This window comes from Rattus norvegicus, chromosome 6 (assembly GCF_021556685.1).
Source record: "Rattus norvegicus strain SHRSP/BbbUtx chromosome 6, alternate assembly SHRSP_T2T, whole genome shotgun sequence".
In the NCBI taxonomy this organism is placed as follows: Eukaryota; Metazoa; Chordata; class Mammalia; order Rodentia; family Muridae; genus Rattus; species Rattus norvegicus.
In genome coordinates this window covers 17,728,891-17,746,407 of record NC_141539.1, presented here as the reverse complement: position 1 = coordinate 17,746,407, position 17,517 = coordinate 17,728,891, and the positions used below count along the sequence as shown (strand labels likewise).

The 17,517-nt window shown below is 47.8% G+C and overlaps 1 long non-coding RNA gene across 1 annotated transcript; it reads left to right on the top strand.

Moving 5' to 3' along the window:
- Positions 1-4,199: 4,199 nt before the first annotated feature.
- Positions 4,200-10,018, top strand: LOC120103472 (uncharacterized). Its single transcript, XR_015622754.1, has 2 exons — positions 4,200-4,889; positions 9,362-10,018. It is a non-coding gene; the product is annotated as an uncharacterized LOC120103472 (long non-coding RNA).
- Positions 10,019-17,517: the final 7,499 nt, after the last annotated feature.

Sequence of the window (17,517 nt, the reverse complement as noted above, 5' to 3'; positions counted from 1 at the left end):
TCACACAGAGATCTGTCTGCCTCGGCCTCGGCCTCCTAAGTGCTGGCCACCATCTCCTGGTTCCTTACCCTGTTTTATTTGTCTGTTTGTGTAAGGAGGGCTTCCATGCCATGGCATGTGTGCTAAGGTCAAAAATGACTTCAGGGGTCATCATGAAGGGATCCAACTCAGGAGTCGGGCTCTGCAGCAAGCACTGTTACAGGCGGAGGCATCTCTCCGGCCCGTAAAAACAGTGTGTGAAAGCACTTGAAGGACCGGGGAGATGGACAAGGAGAGGGCTCAGGAGGTAAAGGGCTTGTTGTGCAACTCTGCAATTGTAAGAACCTAAGTTTAATCCTCATTGGCCATGTAAAAACCCAAGTGTGGCTTCTCAGACTTGTAAACTCAGCACTGGAGACAGAGACAGAAGTATCCCTAGGGTTCACTGACCAGTCAACAGAGCCAAACCCCTAATGCTGAGTCCCAGGTCCCCACAAAAAGATCTTGTTCAAAGACCAAGGTGGTTGGCTTGGTAGCTAAGGAATGAGATCCAAGGTTGGCCTCTGACCTACATATGCACACACACACACACACACACACACACACAGAAGCATACATATGCACACATACACACACTTGCACACAAAGGAAACAGAACAAGTGAAATGAGGTATTTGTCCACTTTTTAAGAAAGCAAAAACACCAGGTGGTGGTGGTACATGCTTATAATCTCAGCACTCAGGAGGCAGAGGCAGGCAGATCTCTGTGAGTTCAAGGACAGCCTGGTCTACAGAGCACGGTCCAGGACAGCCAGGGCTACACAGAGAAGTCCTGTCTCATAAAACAAAGAGAGAGACAGAGAGAGAGAGAGAGAGAGAGAGAGAGAGAGAGAGAGAGAGAGAGAGAGAGAGGGAGGGAGGGAGAGAGGGAAGGAGGGAAGAAGAAGAGGAAGAGGAAGAGGAAGCAGACAGATATCTGGTAGGCATCACAGAACACTTGGCTTACCAGCCCAGATCAGTCTCAGGAGCCTAGGTCTATGTACGTTCCCACATTCACTATAATGGCTCAAGGAATTCACCATGGTATCTTAAGGAAGGGTCTATACACGGTTAGGATTATGAAGTCACACAGCACTAGCTCAAATCCTGGCTTTGACCTTGGCAAGCTGGTATCATTTTAAGCAAGTGAGTGACTCGTCCTTCTGGGCCTTAGTGTCTCCATCTGTTAAATGGAGATGCTAGAGGGCCTCTCCCCAGAGGGCTGTTGTGAACATGAGCTAAGGCACACAAGCCACACAAGTCATGTAGGAATCTGCCTGCTCTCAGTAGCCAGCAGCCGATGCTATGGTTTCTCTATGATTTCACTCCATTGCAAGATCCCAAGAGGGTGGCAATTGAATACCACTGGGTGTTACTTTAGTTGGGGGTTTATTGCTGTGAAGACACACTATGACCATGGCAACTCATAAAGGAAAACGCTTCACTGGGGCTGGCTTACAGTTCAGAGGTTTAGTGCATTGCCATGTTGGGAATCATGGTGGCATCAGGCAGATATGGTACTGGAGAAGGAGCTGAGAGTTCTACATCTTAATGGACAGGTAGCAGGAAGTGACTATGAACCACTAGCTTCGGAGACCTTAAAGCCTACCTCCTAGTAACAGATTTCCTCCAGCAAACCCACACGTAGTCCAACAAGGCTATACCTCCTCTTTCGAGACCTCAATTTCTTAACCAAGCTACCCAGCTTCAGTAACCTTAGTACAGTGACAGAAACAAACTGATACAGCTAGTCACAGCGCCAGGGACAGGGAGTGGCATTTACGCTCCAACTCTCTTCTTCACCATCTAAAATAAACAAACAGTAGGACTGAATAGTTTCTGAAGCCACCTCCATCACTGTACAAAAGTGTCTCAGAGGTGTGAGCCCCTTCTCATTGCCCACAAAACAAAGTCTAGGCTCTCAGGAAAATGTCCATCTGACTGGGTCCCCGCCTACCCCTGAAGACCCGCCTCCTGCCAATCACCTTAACACAGTCCGCTTTCACAATGCTCTACCTCTGAGCCCACAGTCTCACCAGATCGAATCCCACTCTCCATCCAAGCGCTCTTCTCTCTAGCAATCCACCCAAGTTCCTTCCCCTGCCTCTCCGCTCTGGCAGATACTCCCATAACACTTGGTTGTCCTAGTTACTTTTCTACCACTGTGATAAAGAACCAAGTGACCAAGGCCAGGTATGAGAAAAAGAGCTTAATCTGACTTACGGGTCCAGAGGGTTGAGAGTCCACGAAGCCAGAGCAAACCCACATCGGTGGGAACAACCGAGAGCTCACATCTCACAAGCAGGAAGCAGAGAGAGCTAACCTGAAGTGGCACCAGGCTTTGAAACTTCAAAGTCCACCAGTGACATGCTTCTTCCACAAGGTAATACATCCAAAGCCCTTGCAAAGGGCCACCAACTGGGGACTAAACCATCAAATGCCTGAGATCAATGAGGGACATCTCATTCTTGCTGCCACACTGCTACCCCTGCTAACAGAGACCATGGTGACTTGTTTGTATGCTCCTCTGGCCTCGTCAAACAGACGGCACCGATCAGATTGCTTTTAGTCCCTTTGAATCTCCAAAGTCTAATGCCATCAAACTTGTGTTGTGATATAGTCTTAATATGTTTGCCAAAGGTATGTCAAACTACACAGCACTGAGAGACATAATGTATAGAAAAAGTATGCATCGAAATGGAGTTATTTTGTAAGTAGATATTTGATTTTAACCAAGTCAAAGATTCTCTGCTTTAATGAGGTGGTTCTATTAGAAGATTATCAGAAATAAAATGAGTACATCCTGCCGCGACCTACAGTTTGACTCTCCTCTCTTTTTTTTTTTTTTTCCTCAGAGAAAGATGAAAAGGGAGAAGTTAAAGAAGGGACTAAATAAGACAAAGATACATAAGAAAATGATGATTTGTGGGTAAGAGAGACTGAGGCTGGAACAATGCAGAATCCCCTCCTGCAAGACCCCTAGCTCCTTTCACCTCCCTTGGATCCAGGAGTCCTTTCTCCCAGGGCAGAAACAACAGGGGACCTAAAGTTTCAGAATGAGAACCATCCGTGAGGCTGTGCGTGGGAAATAAAATGCCAGCGCCCAGGCGTCTGTGGTCCTGAGGAGAGCGGGCATCGAAGCTCACTGGGGATCCCTTCAGCTCGCCTCATTAATCAGCTCCCCCGGCCATCCGTAGGTCTTGCCTCAGGCTCACAGGTCTGGTTTTTGTATAATACACATTTCCCATCCGTTTTTATTTCATCTGTTTTTCTCCACGCAGCTTTTCCATTATTTCTGAACATGTTAGGGTTTTTGTTTTTTTTTAATGTAAATTACGGTTGCAGAACGCCTGTGGATTGACGTAATCCACAAAGAAGGCGACTGTTTTCCCTCCTTCCAAACAGAGAACGCAGCTTTCGAAACTAATAAACCCCTTAAAGTTCATGAGCCCATTTCAAACTTTTTAAATGTCTAGTGTCTAAAGAGAAAAGGAAAGAGAAGAGGCAATAAGTGCATCTGAGGCTGCTTGGCTGCTGGAAAGAGAAGCTCAGGGAGAATGAGTGTACCCCTCCCCCACCGAGGTCCAAGCTCCAAGGTCCTCAGTCAGGAACCAAGAGGAAGAAAGACCCCAATCTGAAAGCCTGCCTCGGAAGCCTAGGTGGGAAGGAGAAACTGACTGACCATGCTGGAGGAAGGGATATAGCGGAAGGGGTGGGTCCTGGAGGAGGCGGGAACACAGAAATCAAAAAGAAATAGGAGGAATTGGGTTCTGACCCCACCACTGGGAAAATGAGAGGAATAGCAGAGAGGGGGGACCCTCTGGGGACACGGCATCGGCCTTGGCTGCCTTCTCTGGCAGCATGAACTGATTGTAGTGGTAACCACGGAGCTGCAAGTTCTAGACAGTTGGGAATCCTTAAATGGCGCCATGAAGGACTCCAGGGGGATCAATAACAGACAGGAATCAGGGCAGACCCAATCACCAATGGTCTGGGACTTCCGCATGGAGCAGGGCTTCCACCGAGTAACTCCTAGGGTGGAGTCAGTGTCCTTTCTTCTTCCCAGAGGGCTCTGGCCGATCGTCTGCTCAGACCTTGGGCTCATTCTGCCTCCAGCTTTGAGCCAGACGCCCAGCAGAGAGGTACACGGAACGTTCGGAACGTTCGGAGTGGAATCTGCCCAGTGAGTAAACGGACGGGGGAGGGAGCTAACCTATGAATGGACAAGTGACTGAGGATCGCTTCTAAACCTCTGTCATCCTTTGGGAAGTTAGGTGCCTTGTCTCCTCAAACACCAAGGTCATGCGACACCCAACAAGCAGGGCCACATGCAGTGCAGTCGCAATCGAACAAGGGATCCAGGTGACATCTTCCCAGCTGGCACACCCTCAGGAAGCAGATCTTCCTAATGACTGTTGAGAGGTCTCTCTCTTGCTTTTTCTCTCTTAGCTAATTGAGATTTGAGAATGACAGAAAACTAAAGAGATCCTCCCCCAAATCGCCATGCCTCCACCTAATGGCTCACTGAGGAGGCTTTGAAATTTAGCAAGTTTAGTCCTTCCTTGCCATATCATGCCCAAGGATAGCACAGGGGACCTCTGGGGACAGTAGCTTCCTGTCGCTTGGAGGCTTACTTCCTTCTCAGTGGAAAGACAAGGATCACAGACCAAGATCAGGAGAGCAGAAAGGACTACCATGGATGGATCCCTCCTTGGCCAAAGCTAAGGAGGTATGGGATTGGCTGCCACCCCCATGTGTCCCCTGCCATTTGAACTATCTGCACCTGCTCCACTATGGAGTTCTGCGCTGGGACAGAGTCAAGTCAAACTCTTTGGGCTCGAAATCACGACAGCTTATCAACTCTCCTCAGAGGTAAGTGCCCCAAGTAGAGGGAGAATTCAGAGAGTATTTCCCACATCGTGGCTCACTGGAGTTTAGACTTTTAACTGCTGGAGTACTTTGGAGAGCTGTCATGGCCCTGTCTGGAGCTGGTTGGTGTAACTCAACAAGTGTGTCCGATCTTCTTCTGCTTCCTGTCTGTCTTCTGTTTTGATGGCCAAAATTTATCTAGCTTCTATTCATTTTTTAACCTCCATGACGGCTATGATTGTTTTGAGTTCTGTGCTCTCACATTTGTGCAAATTAAAACCCCTATTTCACTAGGGAACAGATGCTGCGTCTGCTGTAAATGTAAAAACAACCGTAGTAAGAATAATCACAGGAACAACTTTCTTTATTTCTTTATAAAATGTCAGGGCCACTGGGTAGTGGCAGTGGTGGCGGCAGTGACACAGCTTTAATCCCAGTTGTGAGGCACAGTCAAGTGAATCTCTGTGAGTTGGAAGCCAGCCTGGTCTACAGAGCAAGTTCCAGGACAACCAGTGCTGTTTATACAATGAAACCCTGTCTCGGGGGGGGGGGGGGGGGTTGCCAAGGCCTAAGACCTGATTACCCAACTCACTCCGAAGACACTAAGAGAAAAGACGTTGAGATTTTTCTTCACCAAAGCTATATCCCTTTGTGCCTCTGTGAAATCTGAATCTGGAAAAGTCAGGACCAAAACGCTCACGTCGAAAGTCAAATTTTGAATCACTTTAGTCAGTTGTGTTCTGACTGAGGCAACGAGAGGGTCTTCCAGGCCTTTTGTCCGGCAAGCAAACTTGTGTATAAAACTAACAGAGGGTTGGGGATTTAGCTCAGTGGTAGAGCGATTGCTAAGGCCCTGGGTTCGGTCCCCAGCTCCGAAAAAAAAGAAAAGAAAAAAACAAAACAAAACAAAAAACAAAAAAACCTAACAGAGCTGTCTTAACTTTCAAAGAGATTTGAGAAGAAAGTGAGTCAACCCTTAGAAGAGAGACAGAGACTTCTTGCTTGGGTTCCGTCAGGACATGGTAAAGGAAGGTCTTTCCCCATGCAAGCCCAAGCCCAAGCCCAGCATTTGCTGCTGAATTAAAAGCAAGAGCAACATAATAAACATTCGGTAACAACCCCCCACACACTTGGATTTATTGACTAGTTAAATCTTTAATGGTTAAAGTTAAAAGACCTTTTATTTCAATGGCCTGGTGATTTGCACAGCTGGAATGTTGCCTTTTAATATATTCCCATTGCAACAGAAAAGCCAGAGTGACCAGGATGTGGATTTTCTCGTTTTCTTGGCCCCAAACTGATAGGAAACTGTACCAGATACTTCCTCGAATCTGGGCTTCCCCCCTCACCCCAAGCCAAGTGATGAGAGGGAAGAGAAAGCACACTGCCTGGGCCAGCTCAGGTCCCCACCCCATGATGCTGATAAATTAAGGAGTGCTTAGGAGGCTACCTCCTCAGGGTCACACTGTCTGGGTCATTCCTGCCTGGGTGAGTGGTCTGGTCCGGAAAGGTGGTTTACAGAACACTGCCCAAGGGGACTACAGATGATTCTTTGGGAACCGACCATGTGGTGTAAAGAGAATGAAAGGCATGAACAGAAGAAGAAAAGGATGTGTTGGAGAGTCTCGTGTCAACTTGACATAAACTAGAGTCATCTGAGAAGAGGGAGCCTCAATTAAGAAAATGCTCCCATAAGATTAGGCTATAGGCAAGCCTGTGGGGCATTTTTAAATTAGCGACTGTTGAGAGAGGCCCAGTCTATCGTGGGTGGTACCATCCCTGGGCTGGTGGTCCTGGGTTTTATAAGAAAGCAGGTTGAACAAGTCACGGAGAGCAAGGCAGTAAGCAGCATCCCTCCAGCTGCTGACTCCAGGCTCCTGCCCTGCTTGAGTTCCTGTCCTGACTTCCTTCGGTGACAGACTGCAGTGTGGAAGCAGAAGGTAAATAAACCCTGTCGTTCCTAGCCTAGCGTGCTTTTAGTCAAGGTGTTTCATCACAACAATAGTGGCCCTGACTAAGACAAGGGCTTGAGAAAAGACTTGGAAATAGCGGAAATGCTGAAAGGCATTACTGCTGATGCTCAACCACACATTTACTCTGCGCCACTCGGTTTCAAGTTGTTTCGCATGGACGATTTCATGGATTCGCTTACTTGGTACTATTTTCCTCAATTTTTTTTTTGAGATAAGGAAGCTGAAGTGGGGCTGGAGAGATGGCTCAAAGGATAAGAGCACTTGTTGCTATTGCAGAGGACCTAGGTTCGAGTCCCAGAGCCCACGTGATAGGTCACATCCATCTATAATCCCATTCCCAGGAGATCCAACAGACGTATACATGGACATATCATGCACACAGGCCAAACATCCATATATACAATGCAAGATAAGTAATCTTTTTTAAATGGGGGGAGGGGTGAAGCACAGTGCACAGAGTTAAGCCGTTTTATAAGGCTTGGAAGATAAGGACCCAGACAAAGTGACTGGACACCCTACCGTCTCACTGAGGGCTTCCAAGGGAGGCAGTGGGTACCGTGGGTATGCTGGAGATCTTTCACTGAGCTGAGTCACTGGCAAAGTCAAGCCACTAAGGATGTCACTTTTAGGAAACCGTGCTGTCCACAAGTGCAGGGCACTGCTTCATAAAGTCTTTCTCTGTGTACCCGAACACACAAATCACACCCTGACAAAGGCAGTCACTCCTCACTCACTCACACATGTCACAGGCAAGTGTTTTCACACCACGGAATCGACACTTCCACACAGACACACCGAGACATACAGGTCTTCTAGCACCATGCACGCGCATGAGCATGTACACACTCAGACAGAGGCACATCAGATGCAGTTACCTCCCCATGATCCTTTAGAAGTCATCCATGCTCTTGTCCCTCAGAAGTTGACTGATGGCCCTGGCTGTCTGCTATGTGTCCAGTTGACAATGGTCCACATGGTAAAAATAACGCCAAGGCCCCCCCCCCAGACAAAGAAGAAATAAATAGGGTTGTCCACCCATCACTTCCAGCCGCCTGTCCTGAGAGCCCCAGGCTCTTACCCCTTTCAGGATGAAAGGATGACCAACTCGGCCTCTGTCAGTGACCTTTAACAGTTCAAGGTTAAAGGTCAAATCTTGGTCTTTGGTTTCCAATGGCTGACTCGGCTTGCAGGATGAAGACTGTAGACTGCAGGGGTCTGGGTTGTTCTTATTAAGGGAACTCGATTGCTACGTGGAGAGGGAAGAGACTTGATGAAACGTACTAGGCTCAAGGTGAATTTTATAACTCTTCAGCACTAATATTTCTCATATGGAGACTCAAGGACATTCACAAGGTTTTCAATTTCAAGGCCGTTTCGCTTTTTTATGGAGTTTGATGTTCTCTGCACCAACACGGGTTTAATAATTGACAGAGGGCCAAAGCTGCCCACTGTGGCACCTGGAGGTCTGTTCAGCCGGACAGCCAGGCCATTCCACTCACATCACCCACAAAGCCACACAGTCTATCCCCTGGCACCGGAGACCTTGCCAACTGCAGGAAGTTGCGAAATAAAAGAAATTTTTCAAATAAAAAGATGTCAATTTAACAGCCAGGGACCTGGAAACAGATGTTTCTCCCCTAGACCAAGAGCTGCCCACCCGCCCACCCATCCGTCCTCCGGGTTTTCAAAGTCAGTTCTTGTCAGGTGCCCTGGTTAAGAGGGAGAATTAATGAGCTGTGCTCCATTTTATGGCTGCGGTCTGATGTGGGAGCTGCGTGCGGAGGGCTTCACGGACAGGCCAGGCCGGCCCCCAGCCCTTCCTCCTCTAGCTCAACCCTGATCAAAGCCGAGAGCAGCCCGGCTTCTATAGCAAAATGATTAAAACCATGTGGAGCTTGTTTCCTCACACGTGACCTCCCGACATGGGGCATGGGGGACAGAGGAAAGGTGAACCTAGGGGTCTGTGGGCCCAGGGAGGGACAGGACCCAAGAGGCAGAGAAGATAGAAACACACACACACACACACACACACACACACACACACACACACACACAGCTTTACATGGACATATACATCCACATAAATAAATGTTGTTTCCCTGAGAGTTGGAACAGCCCCTGCATGCAGCCAGAGGGCCTAATTAGCCAGGATGGCTGGGCCCACAATCACTATATGGATAAATAAATAATTCCCAGTTACTTGATCACGCGTAGTCCTTGTAGGAAGCACAGCTAGACTGTGCTCCCAAAATGAAGCCCAAAGGCTCTGCTGGGTGCAGTGATGAATTCCTCAGTTACCTCTAGTCTTGGGCAACTTCACTGCATATGTAAACGACAACTCCTACATAGACTTATGGGATCCATCCGATGGCCCGTATGATTCCCTTGTATCCATGGGTCATCTGTCCCCAGCCCCCACCCACCCTCGGGCCAGGACTGGATTTAGTGACTTATCTCTAGTGAATAAAATGAAGCTGAGACGATGTCACATTGCATCACCAGGACCAGGACACGACGAACTGAAGCACAACAGGTCCACAAGGCAGAGACCCGAGAGACTCCACTGAACCCCTACGACAGCCTTCACCACCCTCTCCAATCCACACCGAGGTGAATGCAGCCCCGGGGGAGGCTACCGCAGCTGCGCCTCACCCCTCACCCACAGGAACACTGAGGCAACCACACTGTTGCTTTCACCGCTAAATTTGGGGGTAGCCACAGATAACTAACACACCTACCTGGCTCCTTTTCCACAGCAGAAGACTCTTTAGACTTTTCCTCAGTCTATCACAACATTGACACTCTCTCGGCTGTTCTAAAACACTACAGCAAAGTCCTACAGTTACTGCAAAGTCCAAGGTCAAGGCACCAGTAGATTCTGTACCTGGTCTGGACCCACACTCTGCTTCATAGAAGGAACGTCTTACCTGCGTCTTAACATGGCAAAAGGCACCCAGCAGCTCCCTGGAGCCTCTTACAGATGAGCATCAATCACTTTGTGAGGCAGCCACCTCAATGACTCCATAGCCTCCCTCCCAACACCATGGCCTCAAGGGGATTAGGATTTCAATGTCTGAGTGTGGAGGGGAGGGAGCAAGACATTCAAGTCCCAGTAGTATACACAGTTGTTCATTAAATAAATGGGTGAATGAAAACAGACGGCTGTTTGCACGTCTATTATTGGACAGCTAGTACTCCTTTGGCGCTGTCAGTAACGCCAAGCGTCTTCACAGTCGGCACTCGTGAGGCCCATTTTACAGAATGTCAAACCTGATGCGGCGTAAGAACTCCGCCATTCAAAGCCAGCGACTAGCACAGGCAGAGCTAGGGTTTGAGCTATGGCCTTTCGATCTGCCCTTCCCCTCCCGACCCGGATGCCTCTTTGCAGTTGAAGTACATCCAACACACCAGCAGCTCACCTCCGCAGTGACCCTGGGAGAGACTTTCAACTATCAACTCTGTCTGGACAGCTGTGGGGATCCAAGCTCAGGGAGATAAAGGCATTTGCTGGCGGTGGAGGAACCAGCATTTCTTCAGTACATTCAGGGGACTTTTGCTGGGCAGCATCCAGACTCCGTGACTAATAGGGTGTGGTCCCGTCAAGTTCTCTGGATCCCCACTCTCCCAGATATACTCATACATGTTAACGGCTGACAGCCAGGCATGGGCAAGCTCAAGGAATCGGTAAGTAAGGGTGGAACACGGAAACATGAAGTGGAAAGAGGCTCCTGTTGCAGACAGAGCTTTGAGAAATTCCCTGTTATCCTCAAACCTCACCTCCACCTCTACCCACAACTATCCAAGAGGTTTGGTATGCATCATTTTTGTGTGCTTCTGAAAAAATAGTATTTTAAGTTGATATGAATAATGGTGCATGGTATATCTCTTTCTTCCCTTTGAGTTCAAGCACTGTTCCAAAGGTAGAGACATGTTACTGAAGTTCTGTCTAATCTCCTGCCTCCGACTCTTGCTACCACATCCTCCCTTTGTGCCCCAGGTACAGTCACCTTCTAATCAACACCAGCATGAGCCTCGGACACACAAGCCAGGCCCTGTCCCTTTGTGTGAGGAGGAAAGCGATGCCATACATACATTCCTCCTCCCATAGGTCCCTTCTTCCTCCACCCAGCAGGCCGCTCCCTGAAGCAGTGAGCAAACACTTTTAAGCTGCCATCTTCCTACAGGCACCTACTGTCATTGACACCCAGTCCAACAGCTGTAAATTCAGTTCCTTATCGTATGTTTTCCTGGTTATTTGGGAAGCAGAGAACTCTTGGTATACTTTGGAGGCTCCAGGCTTCTCTAGGGTTCACTAATCTGATTTGAAGCAGAAGGGAAAGGTGCACCCTTTAACTGACCTGAAGCATGGAAGATCCTCCTGCAAGAACAAATGTTTGCCCTGTTTTACTTAGCAAGCGGAACATGCCAGAAAGCACAGCCAGCATGTCCCGTGTGAGGCTTCGTGGCTGGCAAGGCAGGGGTGTCCTAAATGAAGCAAGGTTCTAATTGCGAAACAGGTTCTGCCGCAGATTTTATTGCCCTCGCGCCTCTTGTAGCTAAGTGACATCTCTCAAAGCAACAGGACAGAGCTGAAGCCAATTCTCAGGTATGCTAGTTCAGGCCACACCTTTGCTCTCAAGCCTTCAGAGGCTTTTGCAAATTGCTGGAGGATGGAGTCATGCACGGGAGCAGACAATGGAGAAAACCTGTCTTGTGCCACAGCAAGGGAATTCCAGGATCCAGAGTTCAGACTGATCAGGATCTCAGTGAACTTGTTGAAAGGGGGACCTTTGGAGGACTTTTGGAAGAGGGGCAGAGAGAACACCCAGGCTAATGTAGACCAGCTCCTGGCCAATGCTCTCTTGCTCCTTCTACAAAGACCCAGCAGCCCCTCTTCCCTACAGCTCTCTGTGTCCCCAGATTTATTTTGCTTTCTTTCGCTAAATCAAACTTTATCAGACAGTTTTACTGTCAGCCGTTAAACCAAAATGTGTTTGTGCAACAGTAAACACCTTGTTACTTCAGGGAGGGATTACATAAACAACATCGGATGAGGCCGACTTGCTGAACCTGAGAGGCTGTTGCCCATGTGGGGATTGGGAGGACACTTTGGGGGGCACCCCAGAGCCAGGGGCAAGGGGATTCGGCTCACTCTGGCCTAGGTTTCTGAGGTCGTCTAGAGATCACAGCCCAGGTAATGACCCCGTCCAAGCCCCTGGGGGAGAATGGGTAAGGGGAATGGCTTTCCAGGCAGGGCAAGGCCAGACAGAGGACAGGAGTAGACTGAGAGAAATAGCAGTGGTACTTCAGACACTAGCTCATTTTGACTTTCACTCCCACACTTCTGAGACTTTAATCCTACATGCCACAGGTTCTGTTCCAATCAATCATTTCCTTACTCCTACACTACATCTACCACTTATTATATGTAACATCTGTTCCATGGCAGGTACTCCAGCTATATTGTTTCATTACCCCTCATATCTAGGTTAAGAGTCAGATAATTTTATTATTCCATTTCATATGTGAGAAACCAAGATTCAAAGAAGTAACTTGGCTCTGCTCACATAGCCACTCTGAGTCAGAATTGCTGCCATGCTCTCTCTTTAAGGCCAAGCCCTGAGTTCTTCCTGGACTAGGAGAATCTGAAGAGGGGATAAGGACATGAGAGGGAGAGCAATGAGAATGGTGGCCCCCACACAGAAGGACTTGACTAGAACACAAAGCAAGTAAGTGTACTTACTGAAGATGAGAGACAGTCAGTGTCAGCCTCACTAATGACCAAAGAAGTTGGGGCGTTCCTGAGCTAGCATGGCCCCAAAGCTTCCTCAGACACCTCCTCCTCTCCAGAGCACTGGAAGCCACTGACAAGTCAGGCTGAGCCTACACTAAAATTCCAGTCTGTGGAATAGCCCATTGTGTCTCAAAGCCCAGATTCCAAGTTTCCCACAACCCAGCCCCTGTCCTTCTAGGCTTCCCCAGACACATGTCTCCTCATCTCCACCTCAATTACTCCATCAACTCCACAAACTTTGCCACTGAACTGAGCCATCAGACCAAAGCACCTGAGGTGAGCCAGACCTCAGGTTGCCACAGCCATGCCAACTGCCTCCTGAACACACCAGTCCCTTGCTTCACTGACAATCTAATCCCTTAAAGGAACCAAGGAATCAGGCAGGTGTGGATGGTGAGGTCTGAACTAGGATCCATGGCCACAAATCTTAGCCCTCCATCTAACAAAATTTTGAGTAAGACTCAAGAGACAGACATAGGATCTCATATGCAAAAGGGCTCTATGGGGATGTGACTGAGACTGCCCCACCCCCACCCCATGTTCAGATGTTTGAAAACTTGGTCCACAGTTGACAGCACTGTTTAGGTAAGTCTAGGAGGTGTGGCTTTCTGAGAGGTGTGGCCCTCTGGGAGGAAGTACATCATTAGGGGTGTGCTTTAAGGCTTTAAAGTCGCTGGCCAATCTCAGATTTCATTTTCTGCCTCCTACTTGTATCGAGATGTGAACTCTCAGCTCCATTTCCTGCTGCCATGCCTGTGACTCAATGCAATGGTGGACTTTTAACCCCCCTGGAACCAGAGGCCCAAAGAACCCCTTTCTTCTACAACTCGCCTTGATCGTGCTGTTCTGTTACAGCCGTAGTAACGTATCTCATACAGAAGTTGGTACAGGAGTGGGCTATTGCTGTGCTAGACCCAACCATGCTGTTTTTTGGAGGAATTTGGAAGACTTAAGAACTTTGGACTAGAGAATCCATTGCATGCTGTTGGCAGAGTTCATGAGTGAGCCCTCACTGAAGGATTTGAAAGATAGAGCTACTGAGAGGTTTGTAGATCAAAGACGTGCAGATCAAGTGGTTCCAGGGGGAACAACATTAGGAACTAAGATAGAGACCTTTCTTGTGTGATATTTTGACAAAAAAAAGTGGCTGCTTTCTGTTCTTGTCCTAAGAACTTGTCTGAGACTAAATTTAAAAGTAACAGACTACTGGTGATGATGCATGCCTTTAATCCCAGCACTTGAGACAGAGAGGCAGTCAGATCTCTCAGTTCAAGGCCAGCCTTGTCTCTACGAGTGAGTTTCCAGGATAGCCAAAGCTACACAAAGAAACCCTGTTTCAAAAATTAATAAATAAAATAGATAAATGGATGGATAGATAGATAAATAGACACAGCAGACTAATTTCTTTGGCAGAGAAGATTTCAAAGCAGTGTGATATTAGCTCTGTGGCATGGTTATTAGCAATCAGTCTTACATCCGTTGACAGTGAAATGGGCAAACAGGACAGAAAGAAATGTACAATGTACGATTTGAAGAGGAAAAGGACACCGTCAAGGCATGTGCTTCAACAGAGGCTGTAATTGCTAAGGAGACCAGTGTTGTTAGGGAAAGACATCATTTGCAGGAATAAAGGGAAGGGTTCCCTGGGGGCAAGACCAAACCTCCACATTGCGAAAGGAAACGCTTATAAATCATCAACAAGCAAAAGACGTGCTTCAAGATGCCAGGGTCTGTCCCAGCCTGGCATCTGAACTTGGAAGTGTCATCCAGGGGCAATGATGCACAAGTAACAAAGTCTTGGAATCCTCTCTGATTTCAGAGAGCCACTGAAGCCAGCTAACCCATGTCATCTAAGTCCCTGCATGGAGGCCCCACGAGGTCATTAGTAAAGCTATGGAAATGAAGCCTGGTTTCTGGAGCAGCTCACAGGATATTGGCGATGCCAGATCAATGAGATCTCTGAACACAGGGAGTGGAGTCAGCCCAAGACAGAGATGCATGTTTCAGGCAGTAAAGCTGGAAGGGTAGGGCCATCCATGCCTTTTAGCATTGTATTGTAAACTGTGGAGTTTGTCCTGTTGAGTTTCAATCTTGCTTTGGTCCAATATTTCCTAACTGTGCGTCTATTTCTTCCCTTTTAAATGGTAATGCATATTGTGTGAATTGTGTACTAGAAGAATGTAATTTGCTTTTGATTTTACATGGGGCCACAATTAAGGGATTGCCTGAGTCTGAGAAAAGACTTTGGACTTTTAGATATGGTTGAGACTGTGAAAGACTATGTGGGACTTTTGAGTTAGGACCATGTAACCTTAATTTTTTCAAACTTTATTTTTAATGATGGTCTTAAACACTTTAACCTCCCTTGTAGCCCACCGCCCACCAGAGATAGTGGGAAAGAAAGGATACAGGGTAGGGGTGAGGAAATGGACCTGTTTAGAAAGGTTCTTTGGAGCAACTCCCATCTGTGTTGTCTAGAAATCAGCAGTCAGTTCACAGGTCAGCGGGGGCAGCTTGATCTACTCTCAAACACTTCCCAGATACACCGGCAGTCCAGTTCAGTAGAGTTGGGTTAGCAACAAGAATCAGCAGTGGTGGCTTTAACTAGAAGAGACAGCCAGGCCTCAGCCTCAGTTTGAGGGGGACCCAGAGAGATGCCAAAAGATCAGCAAAGACTTGAGACCCACAAGTGTTGCACAGCTGTACCAGCAAGCCAAGCTCTGTCTCCGTCACTTCATGGAATCTTATTTATGCCCTCCAAATATCACGTGTCCTCCATGTGCCTTACCTCAGCATGAGCATCCAGTCAGCCCGAGTCCACAGAGTCCCGACAAATGGGGCTCAACTACACAGTGTAAGGAGGACCAATACATGCGTGTTATTAGCAAAGAACCCTTCATCCTTTACATGTTTGCTTTAGCAGGACATCCTCTCTACTGTCTACTTTAGTGAAACATTCCTTCAGGAGTCTGCCTTAGTCTTTCACCTGTGCCCACTTCAGGAAAGCATTCCTTCACATGTTTGCCCAGGGAAAACACCATCCAACACAACTGCCTGTCCAAAGAACTCTTAAGTTTCCACTTTAGGACTGAATGCACTCTGCATTATGACATGGTCACGGGTGTAGAGGGCCACGGAGTCAAATGTGATGGTTTTAATAAGATTCCCTTCCTTCAGGGTCAGTTGTTTGGATACTTGGTAACCAGTTGCTAGCAAAGTTTTTGGAAGGATTATGAGATGTAGTCTCGCTGGAGGAGTTGTATAGGATTAGATTCTTCAAAATCTACTTTTAATAAGAGTTCTTAGATGCTTTAACCTCTCTGCTAGCCCACCAGCCACCAGAGGTAGTGGAAAGGAAAGGTTAATAGAGCAAAGGAGGATGTGGACCTGTTCACGAACAGCTCTTTAGAGCAGTTCAGTTCACACAAATCAGCAGTGGTGGCTAAATCTATTTGCAAACACCATGCACAAATTAGCAGCAGCAGGTCAATCCAGAAGAAACCGTGAGGCTCTGCCAATCAGCCCGAGTCCACCGAAAGTGGCAGGAAGCTGCAGGGACGCCAAGTTCTTTGGTGGCGTTTCTCTCTGTGAAGCCATCATGATGACCAGCAAAGAGTGACAAGGAGAACCAGTACCACACAGCGCTGTCAGCAAAGCCCAACCATGACCCGCAAAGAATGGTAAGACGTACCAATAGCGCACAGCACCTTCTACTGTCTGTTGGGTTCTACGTATATCCTTTCCAAACATGTCCTCCCAAGTCCTCCCAAGTCTCCCTGCTAGCAAAACATCACGTGCCCTTTTCCAGGCTGCTTCCAGAAAAATACCATGTCGGGTCTCAGCAAAACACCCTCCCATGTGTCTGCTTCAGCAAAACATCCTCTCATAAGAGTTCCCAGAAAGACATTACAAGACACAACTGAGTCTCCGAAGAAACCAGAAACCTCCACTTCAGAGTGGCCACATGCCATTCCCAGTTCCACCTCTCCGCTTCCAGTTTACAGCCCAAGGTATGAATTCCCAGCTTCTGTTTCCGTCACTTGTTCCCATGAAGGACTCTTACCCCTCTGGAACCGTAATTCCTGGTGTTTCGTCACGTCGACAGAAAAGTTACTAATACAGGCCCACAACTAGGTAAACATTAGATCACAACATTAAAATCCTTATTTTTGTTTTACAAGAAGCCTGTGTTTGCCTCTTGTGCTTAGTCATGAAGATTGCCCTGCCCAACAAGATGGCTGTACCTGAAGCCTGAAGCTGCTTCTTGGGACCCCAAGACCAGAGACGGAGCCAGGAAAGTTGGTGTGGACAGAAACCCTCATTGCTACCCGCTGTTCTCATCCATGCATGCACCAATTCGGAACACAGATGGCCCAAAAGGCAAGCCACAGATGGTTCAGGGAAGGCCATAGCTGGTGGTGTCTGGTCATCGACATGAGGTGATCTGAGAACAAAGGAAGAAAACAGATTGAAGGCAACAGTTTATAAATGCACGAGGGAGGAAAGAACACTTGCTTCCCAGGAGCTGCAGCCAGGAGAAATTCAAAATCACAATGATGGATCCAAAAAACACACCCCTCAATCTACCCTGCTCCCAGGTCCCTGGAACCACAACAGCATAGCAGCCTGGGTGACCTGAAACAATATATCAAAGAGATGGGCCTACTCGGGGGGTCAGGATGAATGGCCAGAATTCGAGACCTGCCCTATCACTCAATAGGCATGTGTGATCTTGCTTTAAAAAATAAAAATGTTTTAGTTTCCTCATTCTCAAAATTAAAATACTACTACTCACAGTGTGGGACAAAAATCAGAGAAATTGTAATTACAACCCCTTCAGTGCAAGTGCAGTCAGGGTACCAGA